Source organism: Calypte anna, chromosome 2, assembly GCF_003957555.1.
Source record: "Calypte anna isolate BGI_N300 chromosome 2, bCalAnn1_v1.p, whole genome shotgun sequence".
Classification (NCBI taxonomy): domain Eukaryota; kingdom Metazoa; phylum Chordata; class Aves; order Apodiformes; family Trochilidae; genus Calypte; species Calypte anna.
Window position 1 is genome coordinate 10,171,545 of NC_044245.1, and position 18,870 is coordinate 10,190,414.

Consider the following 18,870-nt stretch of genomic DNA (forward strand, 5'->3'; position numbering starts at 1 on the left):
CGATTTCTTTATCTTTGTTGGTGATGCCCACAGGCACTCCTTTTACTTTCTCCCCCTTTTCAGGTTTTTCAACCTGCTAGCCAATGAACACACCCTGCCACAGAGAAACACTGTTCTGAAGTATGTGATAGCAAAAACTGAGTGGAGAAGGTTCAGAACATGTGCAGGGTAAAGGGACAAACTAATACACAAGGAAAGAAAGCCTAGACTAATAGGAATTGATAGATCTTCCCTGTGTTCACCAAAGTCTCCCCTAGAGGCCTAGGTGGAGGTAGAGATTTAGTACTTTATATTTTTTTGAGAAAAGAAGGTGCACTTTGTTTTCACTCTAGTGATTGGTTCTCATAAAAGTAGCCATCTATGAATAATGTTTACTTGAAGAGGTCACATGCTATTTGTCTCTACTGTAAAGATGAAGATATAAATTATGTTCATCTAAGCTTAAGGTAAGTATTGTTCATCAGAGCAAAAATTCCATTTTACTAGTTCTTTTGTAAGTATCAGAAATAATTAAGGACTTCATTCAAATTCAAGTATTCAAAAGTAAGGAAATGCCAGATTAAAATTACATTCACAACTCAATTTGGACCTCTTGAACATATCTGCAATGAAACCATCTTCCATTATGTGATCACAGACTATTTTTCCATGGTATAGCTGCAGCTCTTTTTGTGCGCATTGTGGATGGTGTTCTGAGAAATGGTATTCTGGGAATGAATCAGGTTTATGTAGGGAATGAGGCTTTCATTTCTCTCTGCCTCATTTGTTTCAGGAACTGGAAGGTATATAATGAACCAGCAAGGGACTACAGAACGAGAAAATAAGATTTAATGGTTAAGGCAGCTGCCACCGAAGAACTGAATTCCATTTCTAGATCTGCCACAGAATTCTTGTGTGATGTGGGACAAATCACTTCACATTTCCCAGAGATGACCATTAATTTGATGTTCCTCATTTTCTGGCCTCCATAAAAGACAATTGAGCTGAGCTATTGAACACACATAGCTTCAATTTAAGTAGATTGCAATTGTATTTATATATACATAAAGACTGATTAAAATTATAGAGTGTATGAAAAAATATTATTTAGAAAGTAGCTGATGTATTGTCAGCTGTTTTGTTCTTTCTTTCTGTGTGCCTCTGTCCAACACCTGTAAAGAAGGGATAACAAACCCAGGAATGGCCAGGGTATTATGCAGGTAATTTTATTATTGTGTGTGAAGCATTCAGGTATGATAGTGGTGAGAACAATGAAGCAACCAATAATTTTGCATTCAGTGGAGGTTTTGAATGATGTGTGGTAAGGAAAGCCCTGGGGCCACACAGGACACAAAGGATGGAAGGAAACACAGGCCAAGTGCTGATGAAGCAGGGTCCTGTGGAAAAAGCACTCTTCATTTTAAAAATAATTTTAGAGTCCCTGCACCTACAGGGGGCAAATTAGGTTTTGCAGAAGCAACCCTAGTCCTGGCATTTTGTCATTTCTGTGTGAGCTTGATTTTGTCCTTTTCATGTACATTTGGAGATGGGTAGTTGCTTCTAAGAAGCATTTAAATGAACATTCAAGGGTTTATGTGAAGAAAGAAGAATCCAGGCACCTAACACCTCTTCCATTTCTAACCTAGCCACAGAGGAAGAGAAGTTTGAATCTAAACCTATGTTTCATACAGTTCTAGAAGAGATGGAATGTGGTAAAAACTAATGTATTGGGAATGAACAACCAGGTGGATATGGCTCCAGTGTCTCGGAAGGTTGCATCCAAGCTTATCCTCAGAAACAGTCCTGTCTCACATCATTCTACAAAATATAGATGGTCCTGCAGTGAGGAGATACCTGCTAGGTATCGGGACAGGACCCCATTGCCTCATTCATTCGGGAAGAGGACAGCTGAGAAGCAAATACCTAAGGCCACAGGTGGACATCCACTTCTCAGTTCATGAGCTCAGAGAATGTTAAACCTTAGCTGGTCCATGGGGCAGGCTGAGTCTGTCCCAGTGCTTGGCTTTTAACTCAGTGCTTATCTGAAATGGGAAACTTGGCCACCGTGTCTGCTAAATCTGGGACAGGATGTTTGGCCAGGTATGAAGTATGACCTGGCTTAGTGTTGTACCTGCACAGGGGCCACCCACCTCTGCTCACACGGACTGAAAAATGGGGCTGGGGAGGAAGTGCACTCTCCTATTAATACCAACAGGATCAGCTGGAGGATCACAGGAATGGATTTCTTTGGTACTTCACTAAAGCTTGGAATGATGATGAGGAAATCTCACAGGGCAGGGCACTCCTATCTTGCTGCTAACTTCCCTATTATATGAAAGCCATGAAAGAAATGAATACTGTGACAAGGTCATAAGTTTGCTTATAATTCTGCATTATAAGTTGTAGAAAAGATTACTACTGAATACCTTGTTTTACTCTTCATCCTGGTTTGTAGTCTTCTATTTTCTGATACCTCTTATAGCTGACTTTCACTTTGCCAAAATATAGCAGAGGCCACACAGTAGATCATATATCAGCAAATAAGGGAATCAAGTTAAAAAGCAAATTTCCTGTACTGAACTGAGCCAGCTCATTTCAGTATTAAGTTCAGGTGCTACACTGGGAATGAAGATTGGCTTTAAGGTATGTTTCAAATTGGATTGCCTGTGAGAATGCAAATATGTAACTTCCAAAATTCCAGAACAACATGCCCGCTCTCTAAAGCTTAAAGCAGTTTCATTCATGAGGTTTATAATTTGTCAAAGTATTTTCATTAGATTTGCATGCAAATTATGAAATACAAAACCAATTTAGTACAGCAAAGAAAATTATTTCAATCACTAAGGGAAATAAAAGTAACTTTTACTTAGAGCATAAGAAGTAAAGAAAAGAAAAGCAAACAGATTAAGAGTATCCTCTCTTGATGAATTCCAGTGTTTGGCCTAAAGAGATTAGCCAGTAGAATAAAAAATATTTAAGAATTTATTCATAAAATTTACCAACCCTAAATCTAAATGCTAAATAAATTAAACATTCCTAATCTTTCACATCTTCATTCTAAGCTTTCCTTAGCAGAGCAGAATAAAAATGGTAAACTGAACCTTAGGACCAAGCATGGGTGCAAACTGCTCATTCCAAACAACAGATGGCAAAAATTGTCACAGATATGCTGAAGTAATTTGAGCTGTAGTAGTTTATACTGTGGGAAGAATCAGCCCCACATTACTTGGTTCTGTATAGCAGTCTTTTGGATTACACCAAACCAAAATAAGTGAGTTAAGTGAGTAAACATAGACATGATATTCATAGACCACCAGGGAGACATTACATTAAGCATTCAGTATTGAGGAAAAAAAGTTCAATTGGTCTGTATTCTGCTACATGTATCCAAGGCAATGAGGTCTGTTTATGTCCCACTAAACCAGCATTATAACAGTGAGGTTGCACGACAACAAACTAATGTGAACAGTGTCACAGGCAACTGAAATCCTTCATCCAAGTATCACATCATGTGATGTATGCATCTCATTTGATACTTTTCTAACATTCAGAAGAAAATACAATTCCCACTTCCAAAGTAGATGGGCCTTTCTCTTCACTCTTATGTACACGTACAGCCTTGAGCAAAGCAAAACATGAGAAGGGATCTGAGCAATGATGATGCACCTCCTATTTTAGAGTTAGTGAGATATTTTGGAAACAATAGGAATTCATATACAACAGGTTAATTCCTAAAGCAATTAATGATATTTTGATTAAGACTAAACATACAAAAAAGCCTCTTCACTCAATTCCATTTGAGTACTAGGCAATCACAAGGACATGGGCTATTTTTGTTAATTTGGCAGATTGCCTTGCAAGTAATGAATGATCCATGAACAAGAGGTATAAATCTCTTCGGGAGTTCAACTAGCTATTTAACTGACAGAGTCAGATCCAACTAAATAGATAATTGATCTAAGAATGAGGAAGCTTCTTTCATCTAAAGATTTTTGTTTTAGGATAGAAAAAAAATTTTTAAACTCCTGGACAGAGTGTAAATATATTTAGATATGGAAATATATATATATTTGCTTTCACTAGACCAAAAGGACTCACTCATTTAAAATTTTTTTTTGCTTTCTGTTGCCAGCTTGTATTGTTTTAATGGCTACAGCCCAAAACAAGCAGGAATTGTTGCTGAAATACAGAAAACCACAAGATATCTTTGAACAATACTGTTGAGCTTCTTCCTGATGCTCTTGACAGAGCAGAAAAGGAACAGTGATGATGACTTGGCAGACACCTTACAAAACACATGACAAAACAAGATGATTTTAAGAAAAGGCAAGGGAGAAAAGGAAAAACCAGGGGATAATCTGAGAAACTATGCAATTACTTATAGTAGTAAGTAGAGAGGAAAGGTGGCTTTGATACAGAGGGGTAGTTTTTACAGGTCTATCACGGATATAATAGGTGAAAATAACATGAAAAAACATCATCATCTACAGCCATAAGTTTTGGGGATAAGGGAGGAGAGATCCACATACTGAATTTGTTATATAAACAACATTATATAAAGATATATATATAAAGATAAATATAAAGAACATTTCTATACACCTCAAGAGACCATGCTCTGACATGTTCATGCATTGCAGAGCAGATCCTGATGTGTCCACTGCAACACCACCAGGCAACAGTGCTGGAGCTCCTCTTGCTCCTTCACTACTGCTTCCAACAGAAGCTACTTATTCCTGTGGATTAAGGAGAAGAAATTGTGGTGAGCAGGCTAAAGGCCCTCACATCTATCTCTGATTTCAGACTCACCACCAGGACAGAGAGCATTTGGTAAACTTCCACTCCAGTCAGCAATGAATGAGGTAGTATTTGCAATGATCAGATATAAAATCAGTCTCAAAAAATACAAACTGTGTACAATTTTTTAGGCCTTTGATTTGTGAAACCATGAAGAGATACTCACAGACACAGCAGATCATCAACCTGTCAGTAAAACAATTAAACTTTTTATTCACTTAAGCAATTTCTTAAGATCTAATGGATGTTTGGAGTGATATATAGGATGTCCTGAAATGTAAGTGCTCAAGTTCCCTAACACAAGTCATCACATTATTTTAGATACACATGAAGAGAAAACACTGCACTACAGAGATTTGAGCCACTGGACATTCAGCAATACACAAGGAATGCTTTGGTTTCCAAGGGAAGGAAACCCACAACACTGGTGCAGAAAAGAACTATCAGATATTCATCACTCAACTCAAATTTGAAGAACTGGAGGACAGCCTGCTCTACTCAAAAGTACGGACACAGCCTCTATGTAACTCTGCTTCCCAGCAGCACAGTGAGGACAATTTTTTTTGTCTGTTCACACACCTCTTGTTTCTCTTTTTTAGTTAGACACAAAGCTCCTGAATTCCAGTACTATCATCATCCCATATACCTCCACCTCTTGGCCACATCGTGCCTGCAACCCTGGTTGGCTGGAGTACAACCAGGGTTGTGTATTGAGGTGCAGGTGCATTAGGAGGATCTCAACATGCACATAGTCCCACAGTATGAGCAAGCACAATCATTCCATGAATTAAGCCTTCATGACAATGAGAAAGTTCAGCTCTTCACATCTTTTAATATTAAAGCTGATATTCAGCACCAAATGTCAGCAGATTTCCTTTTTTATGTGAAGTTTACATAAGAACATTAAGCAGCAATTATTAATGTGGAGGGTGGTGTGAATATATTGAAATGTTTTTAAAGCTCAGTATTACAAACTGGAGTTTAAGAGAGAACTTTTTAGTCCCTGCTTTGTAATAGCTTTTGTGTACTATTCATAGTTAATATATAAGCAACTTTTTTGAAAATAGAGCTATGCCCTACTGAGAGACATTAGGCTAAGCCATTCACCTGCAGTTAAAAAGGTAAAATATTAAGAAAAAATTCGTACTATGGAACTTTAACATAACTGGAGAATGATTTAGTTTGCAATTTATGTACAATAACATTTAGAAGTATGAAATCAACACCTGTGTGAGTATTTGACTTCCCTATAAAAAGAGACTGAAAATAGATTTCTTCAGATAAGGAGATGCTGAAGTCAGACTGCAGTCAGACTGCAAAATGCTGGCAAAAATAACATAGAATGACACTGAAGTCAACGTCTTAGAATTCATACAAGTTATGAGAGCCCCTGACTGCTGTGTAGTGAGTCACAAGTGACCCTGGGTATTTTTTGCTAATTCAAGGGGTCTTGTCCCCTGAATTTCTGCTGAACCATCTCACTCTAATTGCATTCTGCACAGCTAATTCCTCCCCTAAACAACTAAACTATTCTGGTGTGCCAACTGTATCTTCCTAAATACCCATCACCCTCCACCATAGGAATCTTTGAGATTCTCTGCCTATATTTCTGTGTTTGATCAACCATACTTCCTAAATTCTAGGGAGGAAACCAAACCTATTAAAAATGTAAGCTTTTAATTTCAGTAAAAGAACTGTTTGACTATCAAACTGAATATGAACAGAGTAGTCTCATATGACAATATCTGCGCAAGGATTTTTAATAATGAAATTTGTTTAACATTCTCTTTTTGTGCTGCCTGTTTTTTAAAAAGTAAATGGTACCATCTGTTTAGGCCACCTGAACTGAAGTGACCTGAACAGGACTACAAACAGAATGAACCTACAGATACTCCACAGCACTTTGTCAAGCCCAAGTATAGCTAATTTACTTCCAGATAATATGGACAGAAAATTATTACTAGAAAACTTTAATGAACTTTAATTAAGAATAATTCTCTTAATTTTTTGCAAGGATTACTTTCAAAAGGATTTCATTCTCTGGCAAGGTTTTCAGCAATAGGAAATGATAAAGAATCAAGTCATAGGGGTCAGTTCTGAATCCAGCATCTCTTTTCCCACTCCTGTCAAAATCATTCACCATTATTTAGTGTGAAGTTTGGCTTGCACATTAGCAGAGCCTTTGATACAGGGTATCAGTATATACCTATGAGAATTGTATACTCTGCACAGCTATCTCTGGTGTGCTTGCATATGCAGTTCCACACATGCTGCTGCTTCCACATATGCTACCAATAGTGGCAAACAACAATCAGAGTGGCAGACGAAGAATAATTACATTTAAGGAATTGGGCAAGAGGTGGAAGAAAATTATAACACATTGACATATCCTTGTGGAGATCTTGGAATGCCTACTTTTCTTTCACACCCACTTAGTCATCAAAAGCTCCATCCCTGTGACCCCCCTTAGAGCATCCTTTCTTTGGGATCTGTCCCCAGGCAGGCTGGCAGCATGATGGGAAGTCACTGCTATGACTCAGCATCTTCATTTGCTCCAAGTGCCTCAGCTGCTGCTGCTACAAGACCAGCCTGAAGAGTTCTGGAGCTTGTCACCCCCACAGGGAAGTCAGGAGAACTCGATTTGCTCCTGTCAAGGAGAAGGGTGCCAAGCCAAGAGCTGAGCTTTTGCTGAGCCCTTGGCACTGCAATCAAACCTGAGGTTTTGTCATGCCCTTTTTGTTGCTTAGATTCATGAGGAAAGGCTCTAGGATTGCTTCCTATCCCTGCACAACTAAACTGTACCACGGTGGGAGGCTTGAACTGTATTTTTAAACAGGCTCCCTGCTGCTCAGTGTCACATTCTTTCTTCTTCTCCTTCCACAGCAATTTCATATATATTACACTCTAAAAAAGAGGGAAAACTCCAAAAATGAGCATCCTGCACACCATTTTCCAATGTTCATGGCCAATTTGCTGTGTTCTGCTGTGAATTTCATGACAAGGAACTTGAAGTATTAATATTGCATTTGATCCCACCTCCTTTTTCCCCTTTACCCACCACTGCTTGCTTACACACAGTATATGCAACACAGTGGGGGAGGGTGGTGTCTTCAAATTCTGAAATCCAAAATCTTAGTGCTTCTTCATTTTTTTTGTATGACTTAAAGTAATCCTACTATACTGCTGAGTTCAAGAAAAAAAAAACAAAACACCACATTTGTAGGGGGATAACAGATACTGCTACAGCAGAAACACCAATTTTTGTATTTAGTTATGTCCAGGGATTAATCTAATGCAAAATCTAGATTTATGTTTAATTCCCATTTTTACTTTTTAAGCTTTTCAATAATGTAAAATAAACAGCATGTTTGAATAGCTGCTTGGTTTATACTAAGTATTACCATGCATTTTCTTAGAGAGAGGTGCTTTGCAAAAGACCATCAATGATAATCATTAAAGGTAGGAAAACGTTAACATTCAAAGGAATATCTTTCTCTTTTAGCTTCTAATTCTTTGCCAAATGCATACATGGATTTATATATATGTATATATATAAAGTACAGGCAGTGAAACAAACATTTTCTTTGATTTAATTTCAAGAAAAATATCAAATGCAGAGACACATTTGCTATCCTTTCCTAGACATCAAAGCTATTTTCAACAGAAGGGCCTCTGCTCAGCCAAAAATATAGTCTGTTTCCATACTACAGCTGTATTCTGCAAAAGCTCAGAAAGAAAGAGGAAAAAAAATCAGTTTTCATGGCCATGCACCAGCTTCTACAGGATGAAAGATGAAAGCATTTTTGGTTGAATCAGCCAGTATCTTTTAATTAGGAGAAGCATTTCCAAAAGTGTCTACTTGTCTTTAGGAACACAAGTCTCGGTCACTGACTTCAATTTTGCAAAAAAAATTATACTATGACTTAGTGACATCTTTCACAAAAATGGGTCAATTTTTCTTTCATAAAAAATGCAAGAAATCTCACTTTCAAGTCACTTGGCCTTTTATTATAATATATTACATCCCAGTCACTGTCTTGATGACATTTACTGTTTCCTATGCAGGATACCAGAGTATGTATGAGTTACCCAAAGTTCAAAGAGGGCAATCATTAAAATTTGACATTTATGTCAACGTGTACACCGGGACTTTACCTTTCCATTAGCTGCATGCATTTTTCTTCTGGTAGAAAAAGCTGAATATGAAGTCTTGAAAGACTTGGAGTGATTTTGTGTGACCCCAATCGAGACCAATAGGTAATCCTGTATGATCACAACTTAGACAGCTAATTGAAGGAATTGATTAAAGATTGTTGTTGTTGTTGTTGTTATTTTCTGAGTTGTCAGGAGCTGTTGAGTCATAATGTGAGAACTTTGAATGATGAATCTTCTGTGGTCGTATCCAGAAATGTCATGGTTTACACAGCACACAGAATCAAGTTTTAAAAAACTATGTACATAACATGGTGGGTTGGTAAACAAAAACTATCAGCTTCACAAGCCTGGTTCCAGTTCCAATTCTGTTATTTTTGATGCTTTATAAGCTTAGATTTATTCAGAGCACAAGTTTTCTTTCTCCAAAGGAGGAAACCGATTTTAATAGAGTAAGGATATCATCATTGCCAGCCAATGTTCAATAAGTCTTTCTTTTGGTTCAGAAGTGTTTCTAAAACTCCTCCTAAAAGCAAATTGCACGCCTTTCACCACTTCCTTGCTTGGTCAAGGTAAAACAGCCCAGAAACTTCTGCATCTCACGTCATTGCAAAATACTTCTACAATTGCTCTATGATTTCTTGAGGGGACAGAAAGATTGATGCTGATGCAACATCCAATATCAACCTACAGCCTCAAGAGAAGAGTTTTCATGCCTGTCTGTAGTATGAAGTAAGTGTGAAGAAGAATGCATGAAGTTTTAGCTTTCACCATCTTAGTGGCCAACAGTGGAATCAAAACCCCAGGCAGGTGGGTCTTGGCTGGCATACAGTTGTGCTCCCAAGAACCTGGGAGGGAAAATGAGAGTCACTCAGAGAAAAAAAAAAATAAAGAAAAAAAGTTGCCTGTGGTTTCCATGGCTGTGAAGGCTGATGTTAACTTCCTAGGGGCTATGTGGAGACAATATCTCCTGGAATAAAATCATCCTGGCTACCTTCCCTCCAAAGCCTGGCACAAAGAAGACTGGGAAGATATGAGGACAAAGTCACCCACATTCTGCTTAGAAACTTTTCCTCCAGGGGTCCAGAGAGAACAAGGGTGAGATCACTTAGCAATATGAAGCCAAACCTATTGCACCAGTTTTTATTTGAGCTAACTATAATCATGTTGTTCTTCAATTCTGTGATTAAAAGGCACTCCAGGTCCTTAGAAAGAATTTTCTAAAAGTACCTCTAGGCTCAGTGGAGGCACTGAGCATTATACTTATCTATTATTTTCTCAGCACTGAGAGTGAATCCAGATATCTCATAGTATATTAAAGGCAAGGCCACACCACAAAAAATGTGGATTCACATTTCTGAGGAGTAGGAGAGTGAATAATCTCAGTGATACATTCAGGAGCTTGCATTCAATTGCTCCCTATTCAGGCTCAATTAAGAAGCTGTATTTGTCTTATTCAACCTACGATTGACAATCAAATAAATGATATTATATAGCCACTAACCCATATCTGTGAACTTAGTTAGCTGAGAATACTGTGGGCCAAACCCTGCCTCTCCAGGAACATTTCTAGAAATTATTTCAGTATGATTTCTTAAGGAGCAAAATACTACATATTGTCAACAAGAGTGGAAGGAACTGACTGAATAGTAGGCAGTATTAGGGAAAATCTACAAAATAACAGTTATTCTATTTTTTTTTTATTTACTTCTATTGTTTTTATTTTTCTTTGAGAAACTGAAAATGATTTCTGTAAATTTCAATTGAGCTTTCTGCTTTTATATTTGAAATATAATAAAAGACATTTGAAATTGCAGAAGAGCTTTAAAGCAGCAAACTAGAAGATATAGCATAACCAAGACTCTTCAGTACATTGATTTTCAGCCATAACAGAAAACATAAGAAGGAAAACTCTACTCAGTTAAGATATAAAGGAAATTCCTATTTCTAAATCTTAAAAAAAAGCAGTTTTTCCCCAGGTAGATCTGTGCAAGTATTTTCTACATGTCCATTATGAATTTCTAGATTTGTTATTGGTAATAAAAAAAAAAAAAAGTTTTTTTTTCCCTCTCTACTTTCTTATTAACCTGATTCATCTCAGGAATGAGAAGCTCTTGATAAGACTTTCTTTCCACAATGCTGTTACATGAAGGTGTAACTCGAGCCAGCATATTGTGCTCTTACATGTTGTCCCATCTGTATCTTTAGAATTTCCAATTTACTTTTAATTATCACATTTACCTAAAGATCTCTGTTGCATGTATGGTTGAAATACCTATTTTGAAAGCTCTTTTGCATTAGTATATATACATCATTATTACAATGAATACTTTAAAAACTGCTCAAAACAGAGAAGGAGTTTTAAAAGGTTTGTGGCTGCAGGTAAAGGTTTCACTTGTTTCACCTTCCCTCTGCTCCTATTACTTAGCAGCCTGCAGCTTCTAATACACTGCTGACAGACAGCTTTCAGAATTCTATACATTTCTTAAAGACAATTATCAAATGTACCCAATGCACTGGCCCAGAATCATACAAATAGGAATGGGGAAAGCTAACAAGGTGGAACCTTTGAGGTGGCATCAGCATCTCACATCTCTCTGTCTCTGTGAGTTGATAAAATTGTTACTAGTTCAAGAAGGCATTCACCCATGGTTTCTCCTTTCAGGAATTCCCTTCAACTAAGGCTAGATAGTTAAGGTCTTGTATGTCAGATGTGGTGAGTTGGCTGGCATGTTCGAAATCACTCCCCAGGAACTTCACAAACAAAGGAGTTCTGTGTTGCAAAGAGGACAGAGTCTCTTTTTGGTTTGTTTTGTGGAGGTTTTTTGTTTTGTTTGTAATAAATGCATTGACATCTCCAGCCATTTTCTACCCATAATGTGGGCAAAGTGTTGATGAAAAGAGAAATTGTCTTTTACAGATTATTCTTTCTTGAAAACACCAAGCATAACGCAGCTGCTACTCTGTCATGTACAGTCTGATGATGCTCAGTGGTGAGGAAAGACATCCCACTCCTCATTTAGTCTGGGAAAGTCCTCAAGTCCATGAAAACAGTGCAAAGTTTAACTTCTCAGAGCTGACAGCCTCCCAGCACTGGAGCAGAGTCAACCATCCTCACTCCCCTCTAGGCTGAACTGCATCCCTGCATCCATTGTCACAAAAGAAATTCATTAATGAATTTCACCACCACCACAAGACACGAAGAGTTTAGAGGCATGCAGCAATACAATGTGATAATTTAGGACATCAAATAGAGATTATGTAGTTGACTCTTAAAGTATCATTTGCATAAACTCTGCCTACAGAAATTGGATGTAAACAAAGATACAGGTCCTAGTATCTTGTATAAAAAACAACTAATGCTGTATCAAGGCTTGAAGACTGATGCAGAGCCAAGAGTGCCACCTACAGAGTTACTAGGAATATTTCCTTCAAATCTTTAGGTCCCCTTTCCATTTGCAAACCATCTATGAGAATGTTTGGTTAGCACTGTCTAGTGAGATCAAATCCAAGCTGCTGTACTCTCAGAACCCATAAATGAACCGGAAAGCTATCTAACTTTAGAGCAAAGCTGCTAAGCAAAAGAGGTGTTTGAAAAAACTGCCATCACTACAGTTGTAAGGTCTGTCTGTAAAGTCTTACCAGCTCAGAACAAGCCTGCTTTGAATGTATAGTCTTCCCATGTGCTTGACATTGTGGTACAGCACATTTAATACCTGCACAGAATCTGCAAGCACCATGAGAAAACCTCAGACATACTCTTGCTGCAATTTTGCTCTCACAAGGGACTGCAAGCTCTCAATGAAAAGAAGCACACAAGCTGAAATCTATTTATTTCTTCTATTCTGCTTTAGTCAAAGTCCAGAAATATGCTTTTCAGTAAGGTTAACTTATTGCCAGCCTCCTTGGTAACCAAAGGCTAGTCAGCAGTTCAGAAACACACAGCAGGTTAAATAGCCTCAGATGGTAGGAGTATTCACATTGGTGTTTTCTGATTCCCTTTACACTAATAAATGACCATACTTCAACAGGAAGGTTTTAAGTAGTGGCAAAAGAGTACAACAGACATTCCTTATCCACATGCAAATATTTCCTCATCCAGCCCACAGACTGCTGTCATCCATTTAAAGATGACGATTTCAATTACAATAATGCGGCTGAACTGAGCTCCACATTCTGTTAAACAATACACTTGTTATGGTGTTGGTAATACTCAGGTATGTGGTCTGCAATGAACAAAGAGAGAAGTATTCTGTGGCAGGAGGGAGAACAAAAAAGATCTTTCCTTTTGTATCTGATATTTGTAAGAAGTTTTAAAATCTATGGTTTTTTATGTGTCATATGGCTTACACATCTTGAAAAATCAGACAGTTTGGGGCTGACCCTGATCAGTCTGCTCAGCTACTGGCAGTTCTGCCAAGGTTCGAGCCAGTAACATATTGCAAGAACCTGGGCAGTGATTATACAATCTGATCTCTGCATGCCACCATAATTAACTTGTAGCTAATGACGGCAGTGCTACCACCATTTAGCAGGTTGAAGATGTGTGCCATACTTAATGCCTCCTCATGAACTGGGTTGCCTAATCTGAAAGAGATTTAGGACACTTAAAAAGAAACCTGCCACTATGCCTTTCTACTGTTTTCAAACCGCTCATGGTCATATTGGGCCTTTCTACTCTAGCCTTCAAATAAACAGAAAAGCTGCTTTCACAGCTCATCTCCAGATATGAAATTACTTTCATGGTGGCTGAGCACTCTCTGCTATCCAAATTTCTCACAAAAAAAACATTGCTTTCGTTTTGTGTGCTACTGAGCTGAACAAAGATAAAAGGAGTCAAGTAAAGATTATTGATTTAATGTTATCATTTCTCATTCTTTCTCCTCCTTAGGAGCATTGTTGTATACTTTATACAAACACATGCAGCAGGAGCAATGCCATGAACAAGTCAGCTTTGTGACTCTTTGTAGGCTTGAGTTATCAGCAGCCACCTGTGCTGTACTCTGTACTGAGGAGTTATTGGGTTGGAAAATTATCCAATCCATACTATCAAATCAAGGGAAAGATCTACTGTTTGCAATTACTCTCTCAGAGCTTGGTGCTGCTCCTTCTTGCATTCAATAAAATTCAGCTAGTGGAACTACAGGACTTAAGAGTGAGAGTTCACTGGACTTTATAAGTATCTTGTCAATGCCACAAAATAAGATAGAATTATTGCAGAGAGGTAATTAGAATTTTTTTTTCCTTTCAAGTTGAAGCTATGTTTTATAATTGAGATGATGTGGTTATATTGCCATTCCCAGCATGCACACAAACCCAAAAAGTAAAGTTTGAAATTTGATGTAGCAAAAGCTAGCATCCTCTGTGACAGCAATGCTAACAAGACAACAGCAGTTTTCCCACATTTGCAGACATACCAAGAGGTGACCTCTCAAGGACCAGAACGTGACCAGTAATGAGGCCTTACAGATGTCTTCCTGAAAGTACCACTAACATAAATTAGTTAAATGTTTTTATGAAGGGAAGAAAAATGAGGCTCAACCCCCAGCTATAAATTGTGAGATTATCTTCTTTAAACCCAGAATCTTGATAAAATTTTGGCACAGCCAATGGCTCAGCATCTAAAATTTATGCAATGCAAAACGCTCCAAGTGTTTATTTGAAAGAAACTTCAATAACTGGAGATATTTTTCCTGGAAAATACAAAACCAAAAACCAAATCAAAACCTGAAAGCATCACTTAATCACTAGAGCTCAAGAGAGAAAAGACAAAGTGAAAGCCACCACCCATACTATATGAAAAAGGAATACTTCTCAACATTTTGGAAGCAATGGGATGCATTAAACTTTTCAGAACATCAGAGTTTGCATTTATATAACTAGGTACACAGTTTATGCATTAGCATGTACTTTATGACAGATTGGGAATAGAAACAGTCTAGCACAGTTCCCTGGTTAGGACAGACACCTCAGGCTGTGGTGAAACCTGACCTTTATAGATACCTAGCAAAAAAAAAAAAAAACAACATTTAAGAAACAGATATAACATCATGACCTTTTTAGATACATAGCATAAAACATCTGAGGGGAAAATCCTGCCCCTCTTCCCATCTGCCACAGAAGTCACAGACACAGCAGGAACTGCCTGAGGGGCTGGTGGTGGGACTGGGAGGTACAGCTTTTACTGAATCCCAAAATGACAGTAAAGGTGGGATTGATTACACCTAACTTTGCCACCTACACGTCTGTTATTTAGGCTCTCTCTACACTTGCTGGAGGCAGGCAGGCAGCTCCAGAAGTAGTGTTTAAAATAAATGTCTAAGGCAGAATATATGAATTGTAAAACAGAATACATGAATTGTTTTCAGAGGCACTTCCATTGCTTTGACTACAGAGGGACTACTAATTCCTAACTAGAGCTCACTCAGATGAACTGCACCTCAAGGGATGACACTATTATTACAGCCTGTGGTGACAAGGGGCTGATTACATTGCTCTGGTACACAGAAGAGATCACATTTTAGTGGAATTGCTGTAGGACACAGGATTTCCTCCATCAAACATAAGCCAAGGCTTAGCATTATTTTTCTGAATTTTTGTTTCTTAATGGGAAATAATCTTGTAAAGCTGGAATTACTTCTCTGACAGGTTTTTTGTTTGTTTGTTTTGTTTTCTCCCATTATAAAACATAAGAAAGGAAGGGAGATATTAATTCATTAAGACTAAGAGATTAAAGATGTAGCATTGCTACTGATAATGTGTTGCTCCTCCTATGGTCCTGTCACAGACAATCCCATTCTAAATGGAGTCTGTAGGATATTTTGCCCGAAAGAGTGCCAGAAGTGTCACTAAACTTTAAAAGAGGAAATGGTAGCCCAATACCTAAAAAGAATTTAAAAAGAAGAAATTAAATAAAATCCCTAGGAAGGATTGCTCCTCAGGGGAAAACTGAGAGTGTATCAACATTTGCAGTGAGGAAACCAGAAAGATAAGAATAAATTCTCAATGGCAAGATCCAAGAGGCCAGTTAAATTAGAGAGAAATTAATGAAAATTCAGAACTGAAATACCACAATGGAAGTAGAAGCCACAGACAGCACTCAGAAAGAGAAAATATGAGTGTAAAATAATTTTGAAATTAAAATCAAATAAGAGATACTTTGAAGATATCAGAATGAGGAGAATGAGAAAAAATTGCTCAAGTCCCCTTAAAAGTTAAGGGAGAAGTTAAGGAAGAGGAAAGTCCATCTGTGAAGCCAAAAACCACTTTGCCTCAGTAGCACAGGGGACCCTTGGTCCTTTCCAGTAATTAATATGAAATATTATCAAAATGGAGGTGCCAGGAATTCTGGAACAAACAGCAAGAATCCAAAGCTTCTGAAAAATCTAATTTACAAGTAATATGAAATGTTTGTAAAACACACTCTCTCTGCTGCTTCTGATGCATACAGCACACTGTAGCTATATTTAAAATTAATCCAGAGCAATAGAATCACTTCAGAGAATTACTGACCAGTAGATGTAAATGACAGTTCAAATTAGAAAAACAAGATGATAATAATAGAAGGGCTAATCAGTGCTGTTCCTGTGAAGAAACACCATTTCTTGTCTCTTAAGAGACATCTTTTGTCTTAAGAAATAGCTGCAAGATAGCTGCAAGTTTTATTTCTCAAAAAAACCCCCAAACTTTCAGTGTCTTCTGTGCCTGATTTCTGCCCTTTCTCATATTTTCTAATGTCCTTACAAAAAAGATGCCACCATAAATGTTCCAGAATTATTCTCTAAGAATCTAAAGTAAAATAAAATTCCCTAAAAATGTATCATATAATATATTTAAAATGACACCACATAACCCAGCTGCACAAACAGCTGTGCTTACTACAGAGGTGGCAGTGATACTGCCATAACTGTAAAAAAGAAACAAACAAAAAAACCCCAACAAACAAGTAAGACCTTTGAGTTTGGTTTCATGCTGAAGAAAAGATGGCATAGAGCTCCAGTCTTAGAAGTCTTGTGATATGTTGATAAAATGGTGAATAAAGAAGAATCTTTTGACCTACTTTATTCTGACTGCAAAAAATATTTTTCAAGGTCCCTTATAAGAGATGACTGTAAGATGACTGTGTAAGAGGAAAAGGGGAAAAAATTGGCCCAGACCAACAAATGGCCAGAGGGAAAATAAAACATAATATGATTAAATGGTGTGCTTTTATCATGGTGGTGAAAGGGTAATGACAGGGCACCTCGTGGTTACTCTCTGGGTCCCTCACTATTTAATAGATTCATCAATACTCTAGAAAGAGATGGTGTGTATGTAGGCAGCAATTTTAGGACAGAGAGGACAATGAGTTCAGAGTTTTGCCAGAATATTGATTTGCCTTGACAAGTCTGTCTTAAGTTTTCACCAGCTAATAGATGCTTAAAACCACAGAACCAATCAATACAGAATTCAATAGCTTTATCATCTCTTAATTATTTATTAATTAGAAATTATTTTGATTTCACCAAGTAAGATTACAAGCTATACATAATAATTTTTTTACTTTCTGTTCTTCTTTTCCCTTTCAGGAAATCTCCTGGACAAGAATACAGATTTAGGAAGTCACAGTAATTAAGCTATCAAGATCAAATATCAAGAACCTGAAGAAATCAAGCTTAGTCCAATAATGTAGGTTAACCAGTGATGATCTTACATATATATCTATTTGCCCTTTTAATACTAATGGCATTTGGCCTATCCTTCTCTCCAGAAAAGAGAAATAAAAGAATATTTTAAAAATTATTTTTCATTCTCTCAAAAAATTGAACACAAATAACAATAAGCCTATTTTTAACAAAATATCTAACCAGCAATGAAAATGATCCTGTTCTTACCATATTTCTAAGAAACCTTTAAACCTTTATGCTTAATATCATATAGAAGTTCATTTTAAAAGAAATACTTTCAAAAGGTTACTCTTACAATATAAGGCTTGAGAAATGCACAGGTATTACAATATACTTAATTTATTTGTCCCTCACAGACGTAAGAAAAATTGTCAAGTTCTTGAAATCAGCACAGCAGCCATACCCTGTATACAAGTGTAGAATCATAAGACTGCTTCTTAAGGTCAGTGCAGCTTATGGTAATGAATATGGAAAGGTTACTATTGTGTCTTTTGTTGATTTCTCCTCAAAAAATGCAAAGAACAAAAAGGTCACTAAGCAATGTTTCTAAGCTACTTTGGAATTTACTAATCTATCACTGAAGAAAATAAAAAAGGGTTAATAAAATATACTCGAGACAGAGAAAATCAGATTAGAGGTGGCATTTCACTGTGAAACCTTCTTTAGCCAGAGGAAAAAATAACCCCAAAATCAGAAAGGAAAGCCCTTTTCAGACTTTGATCACTAAATAAATATTTACAACCTGAATAAAGCTTTTTAAACTACGAGGCTGGATCACCATAAGACATTACTGAGGAATACATCTGTGACAGTGGAGCTGACATCCAGAACTGTAATGAAACACAACAATTTTGGGGAAACTGTACTTGCCCAGATGAGTGACAGAAGTTACAGCATACTGAGTTTTGTAGACCAAGTCAATTGACATGAAAAAAGCAAACTGAGTGACATTGGCTACATTGTTAATGGAGAAATTTTTAACTCTTCCTACAAGGAAGAAACCAACCAGTGTGCACTCCCAAGCTTGGATAGTGAAGCTTGGATAGCCTGAAGTGGAAGGCTGGCAAAGGGACTTGGATTCTCCAAAGCATAGCTAAAGGCACTGCTCATTCTTGGGCCCAGGTTGGGGAAAACTTAGATGCAGTCAAAGTTTAAAACTATTTCTCTTTCCGCCAACATTCTTTTGTCCAAAACAAATGATAAACTGCTTCCAAGTAATTATTTGGGTGCCACCTGTGTCTCAAAGTTGTGGGGTTCCAAACAACTCAGATCTCCT

The 18,870-nt window shown here is 37.3% G+C and overlaps 1 protein-coding gene across 1 annotated transcript in view; it reads right to left on the reverse strand.

The window, feature by feature from the left end:
* Positions 1-18,870, reverse strand: part of PTPRN2 (protein tyrosine phosphatase receptor type N2) — a 622,484-nt gene that overhangs the window by 283,647 nt on the left and 319,967 nt on the right. The gene's annotated exons all lie outside the window — the stretch shown is intronic.